Source organism: Prenolepis imparis, unplaced genomic scaffold, assembly GCF_030444845.1.
Source record: "Prenolepis imparis isolate NDT839.2.m4 unplaced genomic scaffold, iyPreImpa1.0 SCAF_1, whole genome shotgun sequence".
Taxonomy (NCBI): domain Eukaryota; kingdom Metazoa; phylum Arthropoda; class Insecta; order Hymenoptera; family Formicidae; genus Prenolepis; species Prenolepis imparis.
The window spans coordinates 9448731-9463378 of record NW_028141159.1 but is presented as its reverse complement, the minus strand read 5'-3'; the positions used below and the strand labels follow the sequence as shown (position 1 = coordinate 9463378).

At 35.5% G+C, this 14648-nt stretch overlaps 1 protein-coding gene and 1 long non-coding RNA gene across 4 annotated transcripts in view; one reads left to right on the top strand and one right to left on the bottom strand.

The window, feature by feature from the left end:
• LOC145944816 (uncharacterized) overlaps positions 1-14648 on the top strand; it is a 394708-nt gene that overhangs the window by 52663 nt on the left and 327397 nt on the right. For both annotated transcript variants that reach the window (XR_014426733.1, XR_014426734.1), the window contains exons 3-4: positions 1119-1442; positions 1810-1851. This is a non-coding gene — a long non-coding RNA (uncharacterized LOC145944816). The remainder of the gene's footprint in view (positions 1-1118; positions 1443-1809; positions 1852-14648) is intronic.
• The window catches only part of Sli (slit guidance ligand), a 329787-nt gene that overhangs the window by 47194 nt on the left and 267945 nt on the right, over positions 1-14648 (bottom strand). The window lies entirely within an intron of this gene.

The window sequence follows — 14648 nt, the reverse complement described above, 5'->3', positions numbered from 1 at the left end:
GTAAGCATTCGTAGTCGCGCGACGACACTCGAGTCGACAGGTAGGTGAAGCACGCTCCGAATTTCATTCCTTGAAACGCGATTCTTTACAAACAATTATCAAGCTAGTAACAATTAATTCACTAATATAGTTCTTTGTCATTTAATTGTCATTATCATTATTTCCGAATAGATAGAGTAAAACATGCGAATCGTACAAAGCAACATATGAATCGCCGGATCGAGTGATTTAGGTTAGAATTGTAATGTGTGCCGATCCATATATCAATAATTAATTAAATGCGCGAGAAGCAGCATATTCGGCATAGAATTATAAAGCGTTAAATATTCGATATAACATTTCAGGGCGATGATATATATATATATATATATATATATATATATATATATATATATATATCGGTTGGTGCATCGCCTTGAAGTTTGGTTATGACCCGTGTATATGCGTGAATATGTATATGCGCGTACTTCGTACTACTGTAGGCATTTACACGGCGACACTCGAGCTGGCGAGTAGTGGAATGCTCTGTGTGCATTTCTCGAAACGTAATTAAGCTTTACCAACAACTAGTGATTATTAGGTAATTAACAATTAATTAACTTTACGATTAAAGATTCATAGATCACAAGGCGGCAGTTATTAGTTGAAACAAATATTTCGTGCAATTTATTTATTCAAAGTAGAAGCGGTCGAGAATGAGAATGATAAATTATAACCTAACCTAATTATTTTTTCTAGCCTAAATATATTCTTACTACACGATAAGTAAGATATGCATTTCTTCTATTCGAATATATCTTATTCATACGTATATTCATATTGTATATATATATGTATATACATTTCTCAAATTTTAATTAAAATTTTTTATATTAAAATTTTTTTTCTCAATTTTTAATTTCGCATCGCAGTGATAACAATTGATTGAATGGTTGACAAAATTTTGATGCAAAAAAAGACATTTGGCACATATTATTATATAATTTTGCAATATATTATATTATATACAATATATTAAATAATTTTACAATATAATATATATGATTCATATGTAGCGAGAGAGAGAGAGCATTAAAATTTGATGCATCGTGTTTGCAATGAAGTGTGTTGGTTTTCAGGTGGTCATCGCGTCTTCGCCTGATGTTATTAGTGACGCGTGTTATTATTTCGGTTACGTTTGGGTCGATCGTCTGATAAGGACCGGTGGATCATCATAGTACAGATCGTCGTCCAAATTCGGGAGTGTCGTTAAAAATGTCGCGCATTTTAAATGCGGGAGTGCCGTACAAAGTGTCGTGCGTTTTAAATGCGAGAGAATGTCGCGTAATAAACTTTTTGCGAGTAAAAATGAACTTTTTGCAACGTGCGAATCGACGAACCTTGAGAATCTGAGAGGAGGAGCAGGCCTAGGAGGCATCGGGCAATAGGGGAACAACTGCAAAGTAAGTAATTTATTATATATATACATATAATATATACATATATATATATTTAATTTATTATAATATATACATATATATATATATATATATATATATGCATGTATTATTTTATATATCATTTTAATCGCGCATTATTCCTTTACATAACTTAAATAAAAATTAGGAAAAAAAATTGTTTATATGGTATTTTAAATTTTTTATATATTTTAGAAAGTTGAGCAGAATAGTTTTTCGAAAATCATTATATAATTATTTTATTAAATATCTGTTTATAATTGCACGCGTCGAATATCTGCATACAACATTTTTCAAAAATATTAGTAATTTAAAGGCGTTGCTATAATTTGGATCTTTTTGTATGTTACAGATCAACGTAGCTTCAATGTCATCAACTCCGCTGTTGCGATCGGTGAGTGACAAATTTTTATTTTATGGTAAAAACGCTAAGCACATACAAGTAACATGTCTTGATTTTTATTTTTTTTAAATTTCTATTTGTTACATACAAGAGTTTGAATACTTTTTTGTATTTAATAATATATATATATATTTATTTATTTATTATTTTGACAGAAATCAGCTGATTTTTGTCAAAACGTTAATTTGCTAATTAAATTTTAAAATAATATGTTTTAAAAATTAAAATAATAATATGTTTTAAATAATATTATGTTATAGTTCTTTAACTTGATTAATATTTTTGACAGTTATCAGCTGATTTCTGTCATAAAATATTGTTCGAGTTTAAAGTATTATAACATATTATTTACAACATTATTATTTTAATTTCTATAACATTTTTATTTTAAAATTTAATCAGCAAATTAACGCTTTAATCAGTTGATTTCTGTTAAAAAGTATTAATCGAGTTTAAATAAGCTTTATATTATTTTTTTTCAAATATTCTTTTTAATATAAAACCGAAGAATGGCGCGCGTATCGCGCGCTTGTGTTTTTCGAATATATTAAAAATTATATTAATTTTATATATTTTGTAGTATTTTATATAATATAATGTATAATATAACAAATTATACAATATTACAAAAAAATATTAAACCTTCTAATGAGCCATTAGTCTAAAATCCAATGTTATAATTGGATCATAAAATATTAATGTGCATTTGTAGAATATCCATGTTGATTTATCGAAACTCGAAATACACCATACGTTCGTTGCAGCATGTATTGCGAATGCTGCGTTGCACTATTAATAGCTATATTTATAGTTCGTTCTGCTTATGGTTCATGGAATATAAATCTCTGACGATTCACGCGGTTATGTTACACTATATAATATATAGTTAAAATTGTAATATCATGTTTTCATAACATGTGCAGTCTGCATACCAGGCGCATTTCTCTAATACATTTAATGCATTATCATAAATATCATCGCGACCGATCATACAGCTTCAATCGAATATTCGTCGCTGATGACTACTGGCATTTTGCAATTTAACATTTCGATGACATTTATTTTAGCATCTGTCTGCGCATTTATCTTTAATCACAACGTAATTGCGCTAACAATGCAATTGTATATTGCACAAAAATTTTAATTTGTTCAATATCTTTGTATCTATAAAGAAATTTGAAACATTACAAGAATTTATACATACAATAGCATAAACGTAAACACATTACAAATTTCTCTCTATAATATTATAAATTTTAATAATTACTGCTTTGAAATATGACATGATTTATTCAAATTTACGAATAGTATTTAATTATTATGGCGAAAAGCGATACATAATCTGCATGTGTAAGACTATAAACGCCGTATAAGAGAAAAGCACATTTAGGTAAATATGCTTTGATCGCGGTTCAAACATTTGGGACGGTATTTGCGCATAAAGAGACGTAGAGAACGGGAGGTTGAGGTGTACACAATACACCTATTTTTCGTGCTGTTCGCACTATTGATTACTCCTTCCCTTCAACATGTATACGTGATTGGGTAAACTACGCTGTTCATTTTGCGGTTATTTTGTTACGCGATATCGTGTCATCGGCTTGTGTCTAATTGCTATTCTCTAGCGAGCTTACGGTAAAATACAATTCCAGATATCTCACAATGAATCAAAAACGTTAAAAGATATTTCAAGCTGCTTTAATTCTATATTGTTGTGATTATTACCAGAAAATTAACATTTGGTAGACAATTTTATTTTCAGAAGATCTGATATGCTTTATATATATATATAATAACTTGAAAAATAATCTTTTTGCAAACGCATCAATTTTACACATTGAACCATTTCTATATATCTATTTCAAATATCAAATATATCTATAATTCCAGAAGATGATAAATTATACGCACTATATCGTAAGAAGGGGAGATAATAGCTGGCTAAAATACGGAACAGTTATTAACCTAATGCAATAAGCAGTGCATTGTCCTTGGTAACCAAGTTTCAGTGGTTCTGTTATATAATGTTCTCCGCAACTCGGTTAATATGAATTTCGCACGAACGCCATTATTGAAATTGCGGTTTATTCTCACATACCACACTTTATACGAATTATGAATTATGGAAAAAAAAATATATATATATATGTTATACACACACAAACATATATATGTATATAATATATATAAGTATATATAATATAATAATACACATCGCATGCTTTATATTTTTATATTGTTTGCGTCCACTAGCAAATGGTAGCTGCCGCATCGTTGTGTTATCGCTTTTAATTTTAAACTCCGCCGTTTCGGAAGTTTTAAAGCGGATTTCACGATTTATGAGTTTATGCGCGCGTACACACTAAAAGCACGGCCCTCTCTTGTACACGCGTCACCGAGTAACAGGTACACATTTTATTACCATGCGCCCGGAAATAAATTTCGCACCACGCAACAGGAAAATTTGGCTTTTTATAAATGCGGCAAGTATTTATGGATAATAAAATTTTCCGGGTTCCCGGATTCGCGCGTGTATAGAACAATTCTTGCTGCGTTTTTCATTTTTCTACTGTAAACGCGTCGCTCTATTAATTCCGGTCCTTTGCGCGCGACGGATCATTTGTTTCGTACTCGTGTAATTAAAGTAAACGAGTGGTCGGCTGCACGCGTCGGGGCCGTCGACGAGAGACGGAAGACGGAATAGCGCGATGCCCGTTGTTTCCTCCGAGAAATCGCGAACGCTAATGAGCCGGGAATACCTTCAATAAATATCAACGTTTTAATTAACATAATGCGGCGACTTTATTGCCCGACATTTATCGTTGTCGTGTAACTCTCGCGCACGGACGAAACACGTCACGCTTTAATTGCACGGTGTCATTATAAAAGCCACTATCGTGATATATAAGACTGGTCGGCTGATAGCAAAGAGAGTTCGGAAATGTTTACGAAGAACCGATCGTAAAGAAGGAGGCTCGTTTACGCTTATTTTACTATATTTCTCGAGCGAAGTACCGCTTAAAACTCGATCTCGAGGATTGAAATATTTGCGGCGCGGCCAAATAAAGCGACAAAATTTACCTCTGTGAATATATAAACACAGATAAATTTATATTCTATTATAATATCTGATTTAGGACAATTAAAACTAGAGGAGACATTTGATAATAATAATTCATGAGAAATAATAATCAATCATCCCTCTAGTTATCTCGTACTCTCAGCGCGAATGACTGACATTATTAGATAACGTATCGAAGAAATACATTGGCTCTCTTTATGTTCACAACAAGCTGCACTTCGCGTTATAAAAGATACAAAGTAGGGAGCCCCATTAGGAACATTAAGAAATATTTCAACCTCATCTAACCGTTCCTCACTAATGGATTCATAAGCTTACTACAAACTAATCTCGCGTGTCTATGCTCGATTCGATATTATCTTACCACAACTGCGGCCGGTCTCTTTTCATTTCGCTTTTTCTTACCCTTGCGGGTTGCACCCTTCCCTTTCCGTCGCTTTAAGATACTGCTGGGAATTAATCGCGATGGTCCGAGCACTCACGTCCAACGATGGATAAAACCTTTTTCCGCGCGCGTGACGCGACTATTACCATTGCCTCGAATCCGCCCGGTAACGAATGTTCAGGAATTAATAATACATGCACACGTAGCTCCAGCAAGCATGAAAAGTCAAGAGATAACGTAGAAAGTCCATCCATTCCGAGCTCCCATCAGCATAAAGCATTTTTGTAACACGAAAAGACAGGAGTGTCTCTGAGATGTTACACGCATAAATAAATTTATGTACATATGTTTATATATAATTAATCAATTGATAAGTAAAGTTTTCATTAATTATAAAATAAGAAATAATTGTTAAACATAAAGCAATTCTACAATAAAAGTACTTTTTATATTATACAATACATATTTAATACATCTGTATTATTTCTTAACTAAATATCGATAGGATTAATTAAAAATAACAATTGTAGATTTTGAATGGTTTTTTTTCACATAGCAATTTTATAAACTGTGCAGTTGATTATTCCATCGTTTTTGTACGTTCGTTTAAAAAAAAATCTTGATTTTTCACAACCGTTTAGCTCGTCATATGTAAATGCTACGAGGATAGAGTCGATTAAAGGTTTTACACCACCGTGTATACGATAAACCCGCAATATCGGATTGATATTAATTAGCCGCGAGGAACCACCATAAAGACATTACGATGGTATACCGCGGAGTAATTATTGCCGGTTTAATGCCCCATCGACCGAGAACCCCATAGAATATCGTGCGTGGCGCGAGAACCTGTTGTTTCCCAGCGAAGGGAGCTTCATTGAAGGATATCGTTGCATGCTTTAGCGTCGTTTTTTATGATCTTTTTTTTCGGCAAATTGTATTCACCATATACTATTCTAATGAGCGTCAACAGCCAACTCCTGCAGCATTCTGCCGGCTTTGAAATTTATTTCGATCAAATCTCTTATCGTATTTAATAATTTTGTCGCGAAATATCATAGCGTTGTTGAAATTCTTCGAGTTTTATCAGTGCTTATACCTCGACAGACAGACTACGATGTCGGACGGAATTTCATTCTTTCTGAGCTACGTTCGATATTAATCAGGAAAAATTGAGTCTTTACGAGTAATTTTGCTTCTATTGCCTTTCATATTTTTACGAAATGTTATAATATTTTTATGAAATGTTATTCCTCTCTCCTCTACGGTAAAACCACGATAAAACTGCGATGAAATTTAAATATAAATTTATATACATACATATGTATTCGTATACGTGTATATCGAATAATGGCACTTTTGTATATTTCTATTAATAAAGTTTTGTTCAGAAATATGTAGTTCGCGCTAAATCTACAAACGCGACAAAAAGCCACCATTTATGCGTCCGCTTTTTATCATCGGTCGCGTAATTATGGTAACAGAACCAGCGGTAGTCCATTAGCCGTAATAATTCCATAAAATCTGCTTCGCTAGCGCGAGAAAAAGTAGAGACCCCGCTCGTTGCGAGTTTTATCGCCGGTTATTTCTACTTTCCTCCTTTTTTTCGGACCTCCCTTCTCGTCCGTGTCCAGAAATTCGCGGTCGGCGTATCGTACTCTGGTATCAACCGTGATGCGCTGGTTTTACAGTGTCTGTTGAAACAGATAGTGGCTGTTATGCCAGCGGGTGCCATACCGGTGGCCGTAGCCGCATTTACTTTGTGGTATGTGGGAATCCGATACCTGCCGCGTTTGCACTTGATCCATACCTGTAGGTCGTACGTGTTACGAGGGATTCCGATAAGATCGTTATTACGCGTAATAATGTAGGAGCCACGTTGAATTTACAAAATCATTCTAAAATCATTACCAAAATTATAATCTTTCATCTTTCCTTTTGATATAAAAAATTTTATCGAATTTTACAAATGGTTTTATACATTCGTATTCATCTACTAATTATACAGCACGGAAATAATGATAATAATTTTGAAGTAAATTGATTATAGAAATTATCAAAGTTTAGCTTTAGTTTCGGTTTACTTCAAGATTATTATCATTATTTCCGTGCTGTATCATTAGTGGATGAATGCGAATGTATAACCATTTGTAAAACTCGGTAAAAAGCTTTTGATATCAATGAGGAAAGATGATACGAAAGATTATAATTTTGGCTCATTCGCGATAAATACGGCAATCAATTTCTGTATATCCGCATGCATAGATCACACACACACGTATATAGAAGCCGCATGCTCGGATATTCTCCTGTCTCGGCATGCGATAATATTGGCTCGCATGGAGAGTCTGATACGGTTTTGGTGGTAACCCCTGGGACACGCCATTACCTGCTTGATACACCGTAATAATTTAATGGCGCGAATTGGGTCAATGCCGGTGAGACGACAATATTGCTTTTATAGCCGTGCTTTCGTGCGAGTTCCATGAGCAACGCCTCGCCAAGGAGATTTGCATTACAAAAGAGAAATCTGTTTCGGCCTTATCGCAAGTCGAAGCTCGTGGAAATCGGCCCAAGTTGTTTCCTCGAACGCGAGACCACTTTTGTATACCTCCATATTCAAATTGAAATTAATTGGTTTCTTTCTCTTTTTTTATCGAAATCGACTTAAGTTCACTATAGCGGTAATCTCGGAGAAAAGTACGCCGCGTACAAATGGAATTCGCAAGTGAAACTTGGCAATCGCTCAGGGTCGCTCGATAAGCTTGCCGAGTAAATTGTATTCATGCATTTGCGTGCTATTGGGGAGTTAGAACGATAATATGATAAGTCACATGATGAAAAACCTGGTGGTGGGTCTCCTGGTCTATATTTATTTATAGCTTTAAATATATAGAGCGCCACTATCTTAAAAAAAAAATCTTGTGTTCTCTTTGTACATATTACGTACTTAATCAATTAAAAAATAAATTTTTGAAAGCTACAACAAGAAAAATGCTAACTTTAATTACTGATTTATGGACTCTTTTTATCTATTTTTAATCTAGAGAATTTTTAATTCACGAATTGTATATTTTTTAGTTAGGTTTATACTGTAATTTGTTGCGAAAAAATATCTCGGACATCTTCAGAAATACGGGAAGCATTCTATCGTTTTTTCCCGCTTAAATAGCTAAAGGAAGCTCCGTGGCCTCGTTAAGTGCCGATTTTATGGTTTCTAGGAATCGCATGCACGTGCAAAAGCCACGGCTTTTCAGCCCAGTCACCGACGTCGCATTTAAATATAGAGTCCCCAACGTCTCGTTGCATCTCCTTTTCCATTCCGCGGCATCCTCGGGATGACACCCGCGCGCCAGGGTAGGATAAGCACGACTGAGCCGCGGCACGGGTTATGGCGTTATGTCACGTTAATAACATCCCGCGACGCGGCCGCCCCTCTTGATCTCGTGCTTGCTATCCACGACATCCGCGGACGCGACTTTGAAGCTTTAATTAATGACGCGCGGCGGACAGGCACGCCGAAATTGCGTCGGTCCTCCTCATTTGCGCGATGGTGGCGGGCATGTCAGAACCCACGACGATAAATAATCCTCGCGATCGCGAGGCATAATCGTTGTTATGCCGTTGGTCTTGCTACCGATCACCATCCCGGAGTAACGAATGGCTATTTTCGCGGATTCAGCTCGGTACAGTGTTAATTTCGTCAATTGCGTACTTTGATTCACGGTTATATCGTAGTTTGTGAATTCGCGCGCAAAAAACAAGCGGCTTTATTCATTCTTTTGCTTTTTCTAAATTTTTTATATTTTATTTTATCTAACTTTAACAATTGAAATATGCAGAATATATCTTGAACTTTTTGTAACATCTTTTAATCGAGAAATTTTTAATTAATTTGGAAATTAATGTTTTCTAGTGAAAACATGTATAATATATGAATGTAATTTTTGGCATGCACAGTAATTTGTAAAATTTCATAAAGATTCTGTATTTAGCTATTTTAATACTATCTATCAATTGATACAAAAGACGATATCGTGTTGAATTTAGATATTCTCACATACGTGTTAAAACGTGATTTCGCGTAAAAGTATTACCAAGATTCCCAAGACACCCGGTGGATTTCGCGTGCAGCCAGACTCTCAGGCACGATAATCGATGGTGATCGACCTCTCGCAGCCTCGAGAGCCGCCCTCTCAGGAGTTCAACGAGCCGGTTGTTCATGGATAGGGACGAGGAGAAGCCACGTGCAATTCGCGAAAGATGGTCGGTCGAGTCGGTATTTATAAACAGCGCACTCGAGAACTTCCCAGCCGGCGCGGAAGATCGGTCGACGAGTGGGTGAGAGGAGGCGAGGCGGATCGGACCGACGAGTAAAAATGGAGGAATGAAATAGCGTGGCCCATCGGACGAGGAGGAATCATCGACGTGCTCGAAATCACGGCCGGATGCGCATGCAAATCTTTACGGGAGTCCGCCGCCGAACGAGAAGGAACCCGTAATTTGCGTGGCCCGGGAACGTCTGCCTCAAACCGAGTAATTTCGCCATGAAATCGGCATTGTGTTCCAGAGATTAAAACTTTCCAATTTTCAACGTGGGTTCAACGGCTGCCTGGGACTTTACGAGGATATATCTCGTTATTGAATGGCCGGTTGCTCTCTCGTTCTCGCTCACTCACTCGTTCGCGTATATATTGCCGCGCCAATTAAAAGGTATTCGCTTTTCGAAGGGGCTGTGTCTGCAATTAGAATAAATCTGCTCTCTTCATAAATCGTCACGCTGCCGGTTGATTTGTCCCCGTGGGATTGGGGATGATACGCCATGAACGTTTATCGCCCTCAAACGGATATAAAAAGACTCACGCGTTGGTAGTTTCCGCTTTTTTTTCACAGATATTAAATTATTGCACTAGTGTAAAAATATAAAATGTTTTTTCCTTACTCTCTTTTGGTAAATTCATTCTTATATATAACTGCTTATGCTGTATTAAAGTTTTACCTTAATAAAATAGGTAAAAGATAGTTTATGTATTACGTGATATTCATGAAGCACGCAATATTCATCCCGGTAATAATGCGTCGGAATAATCGTCGCTTATGCCTCCATATAGCTTCGCGTTTATTACCCTCCCTTGCAACAAACCAAGTGTTTCGCGCGTGATTCTATCTACTGCCTTGAGATCAGTCGAAAACCACGTTCCACCATATTGAGCACGCGATTACAACGAGGCGCTATAAGAATGCGGCTTAACCGAGACGAAGGGATTCTGTAATACCCTACTGTATGCTATGTAAACACGAATTACTGTTCCCCATCGGCGCGCGCTATTTTCACGGTTGCCGAAGATGAGATATAAATTGGATGCGGATATCGGTATTAGAAGATTTACAATACTTAAGGTATATATTGAGAATTACGATTGTATTGTAGGAAAAACCAATAAGCTCCAACAAAAGCTCCTGAAATGATTCTCTTGTAAGAATTAGGCCAAGAATATATACTATCCGTTTAATTCTTTATCGAAGAATATCAATGTATTTAATACTGAAAATAATATATATTAATATAAAAATTAAACTCAAATTTAAAATGTGAATTGTGTAAATAATATTAAGTTCAAGAAAATAATTTATTCTTAAATATCGATCTCGCACCGCTCTAAAGCATTTTCATATAAAAATTGTAATTTGGATTTTTATCATAATTTAGCATTTTAGCAAGTCAATTATTTGCTTTTAGCGACATAAACGAATATATTCAAATATTCGTTACATAAAATTGCCAGCTTAAATTTCGTGCAGCCTCGCGTATAGGATTTACAATTCTCAGCGGATTTAAGCGTTATCCGACTGCAGTTTGGAAGTAAATGCGCACGACTTTAATCGAGCATAAAGTTTAAACGGGGCATAAACTCGGCCGCCGTCAAGTCGATATTATATGTAAGCCGACGAAGAGGCACGATTCACGTTTCCAAGTTATTTTCGGTCCGGACGCACGCTGCGGTAACCGTATGAATTATTATTATTCGCATGCCCTTGGAAGGAGAGCAAATTGAAACGCGCTAACCAGGTGGTTCGAATCTTCTTCGTCTCCGACTGTTCGCTACTTATTTTCGAGCGGAAAATTTTTCTTTCCTACGAGCATTACTTTCAAGCAGCGCAACCTTCGAGAAGTAAAAGTTGGCTTCAACACTTCAGAATGGTAAAAAGTAGAAAGATGTGTCCAAATATTGATACTACGTCAACTTTTAAAATCACTTTAGTACCTTTTTATCCAATTGTCAAATGAAGGAGCCAGACATGAAATGCAATAACTGACGTTTATATTGATATTATTCGATTATGTATTTCGAAAAACCTGGGGAGATTTTATGTTTAATTCGATAAATTGTTTTGTATAAATTATTTTTAACAGAGCATCTCTATGAGAGATTCGATACTTGAAAAGTCACGCTGAAAAAGATAATCAATTTTATTGTTATAACAGAGAAAAATTAATAAAATGTCGCGAATCGGGAATAATAAAAAAAACGTGGAGCTTTTCCCTCTGAATTTAAAAATTCGCTTCATCGAGAGAATATTTTTCATTAAAGATACGATATTATATTGTATGACGTTTTAATCAATCTGCAAATACGCGATGACAAAGTGTATAGTGAAATTCAACGGGAGTATAGCGCGCGTCGGATTCCATTCAGAAGCCGCATTGTCAGTGAAGCAAAACGCGTCTGGCTGTCACACATAGGAACGAGGGAACCGCGACTTAATGATTTTATCGGCTAATGTAAATTGTAAGGGACGATAATTTATTCGGTGGAAGTCGGTCACGGCGGTGTGGAAAGGAACGTAGTAGCCCGTTCGTAGACGTGTATTTTTGTCCGCGTCTGTTAGTTGTTCAAGTCATCCGGACGACAGCCCTGTCAGACGGGTGCAACTTTTCAAAGTCAGCTGTCATACCACGAAACGACGAAGAATAGAAGGTCCGAGCCACCGAGACCCAAACATCGAGCATACGTGATCGCTCCTTGATTCAGAGATCTTATCCGCCGTTTCGTCTTTTTTTTCTGACTTACAGGTCGTGACGAATTTAATTAGGAAACTTACAGTAGATGAGAATTAATTATTGTTAAACATTAGTCGTGTCGTTACTTGATGCGTTGATCGATCGCAAAGTTCATATTGAAAAGTCAATATTTGAAATATTCTCTGCAGAGATGGAATTTCTCAATTATTCAGAATCAAAGTTTCAATATAAAATTTTTGATGTGATATATGTATATAAAAAAACACTTAATCTTTGGTGACTTGTGACACTAATCTATTTGATTAAAATGTGAATGTTATTTTAGTACAAAAAAGATATTGAATATTTTATATATTTTACTTGCAAGAAAAACACATGTTCAAACAATATTAAAATAGTTTTATAATGTCAATATCATTCAATATTAATAATTCATATAATGTATCTTTATATCTCCATCATAAAGGAATAATATTTTAGATTTGTATCAGGCACATATTTTATTGTAACTTTGATATTTAATATAGTTTTTCTCTCTTTTTACATAGCTAAAGCTTTGAAATAATATTGCTCTTTACTAAGCTACATATATATATATGACAAAGAATGGTGTAGTTATTTTATTCAATTAATTCTCTGTAGAGAGAGGGATGCGAGATCCAACTTTTCAGCGAAGCATACGGAAACGACCGTTCGAAATTGAATTTTTTTCGCACGTTTATCTTGCGTAAAAAGTGGCGCGATTGCGACTACGTAAATCAGTTTATAAAAGCACGACGAGTTCGGCGACAGTTCAAATAAATATCCCACCTCAAAAGTTGCGTGTGCGCAAAAACAAGCGTGTAAAAACGCCCGGGCAAAATTTTAGCTACAGCTGAAACTTAACTTTCCTGTTCCCCTTTCATCGACATTCTACTTCGAAGTCGTTCGGTTAAGCGGGCTCATTTCGTTCTACCGACTGATTAAAAATCACGATATTAATGACCCGCTCCGAGTTAATATACATGCCGGAGAATTCCCGCTGACGGGACTCGCCCTCCAGCGAGTTGCGGGCACAGACGCCGTTTAATACAACATAGACGATGAACCAGTCGCGCACCACGTAAATCACTCTGATGATTGTTAATTACTCGATTAATCGGCTCTACTCGTTGAAACGTAATAATACCCTTATTTAATTACGAGCGAAAATAGATCTTGTTTGCTCGTGTATAAGCTCTTTATACGTCTCCCCGCCCCATTGATAACTGCTAGCATATTGTTGCCATCGCGTTTGTTAAGTAAAGTATCCGATGCAGCTAATAATAATTCACAGATTTCGTGTTATTCTTGTCACTTTTGCGCGACGGTGATACTAAAATAAAATAATCAACTTTATAATTGAATAATTTTTTATTAATACTATAAAATACTATAATACTAACTGTAAATAGAGAAATAAATTTATGTTTCTTTTGCGATAATGATATTTTAAATGCCTCTAAATAAAATGTTTGCGCGTGGTCTCTCAATTTCTAGCTAACCATAAACCAATTCATTAAGTAGAGTGTTCCCACGAGAATTAAATGCATCTCTGACGAATGGCGTAATTTTTCCCTTTTTTTCTCCCGCATCAAAGTAATCGCTTCTTGCTTTCCTTACAGATTAAAAGTCAAGATACTAGTAGCGTCCGCGTGGCTGACGTAGATCTTGTAGTATCCACTCCGACAGGATCGTCTTTCAGTGCGCGCGAGATGTAGTTTCTTAAATCTGCATGCACGTAGCAACGCGTCGTGCAAACGAAGCAGCCTATAGTGCCTCTAGGCAACTACGTTTTTTGCATACACGAGAAAGCAATCCTTTATCTTTAAAGGTTAAGTTAAAGCAGTGACTTGCGAGACGAAAGTTATAATTGCGAACGCGATAAACGATAAGGAAAAAATTATCATCATAAATGCTTGAAAATTTCAATTTCTAATAAAAAAAATTTTTTTAAATATTTTTAATATATTCGAGAAACAGTGAAAAGCTGTAAAAATGATAGAGAAAAATTGCGAAAGATCTGGGATATTGATAAAAATGCAAACTTTGTCAAAAAGATGTAACTACCCGATATATAAAAAATGCGCTAATGTAAAAGTTATAACGCATAAAGTTATACTATAATTCTTAATTCCTTTATGGTATCCTTCGATGGACCTTTATATACATTGCAATTTTCAAGAAATGTGCAATATTGGAGCACTCTATTGAAAAACGATACTGCGTGTACAGTGGCCCATAACATAGAATCGATATGAGATCGTATTCTATACGTT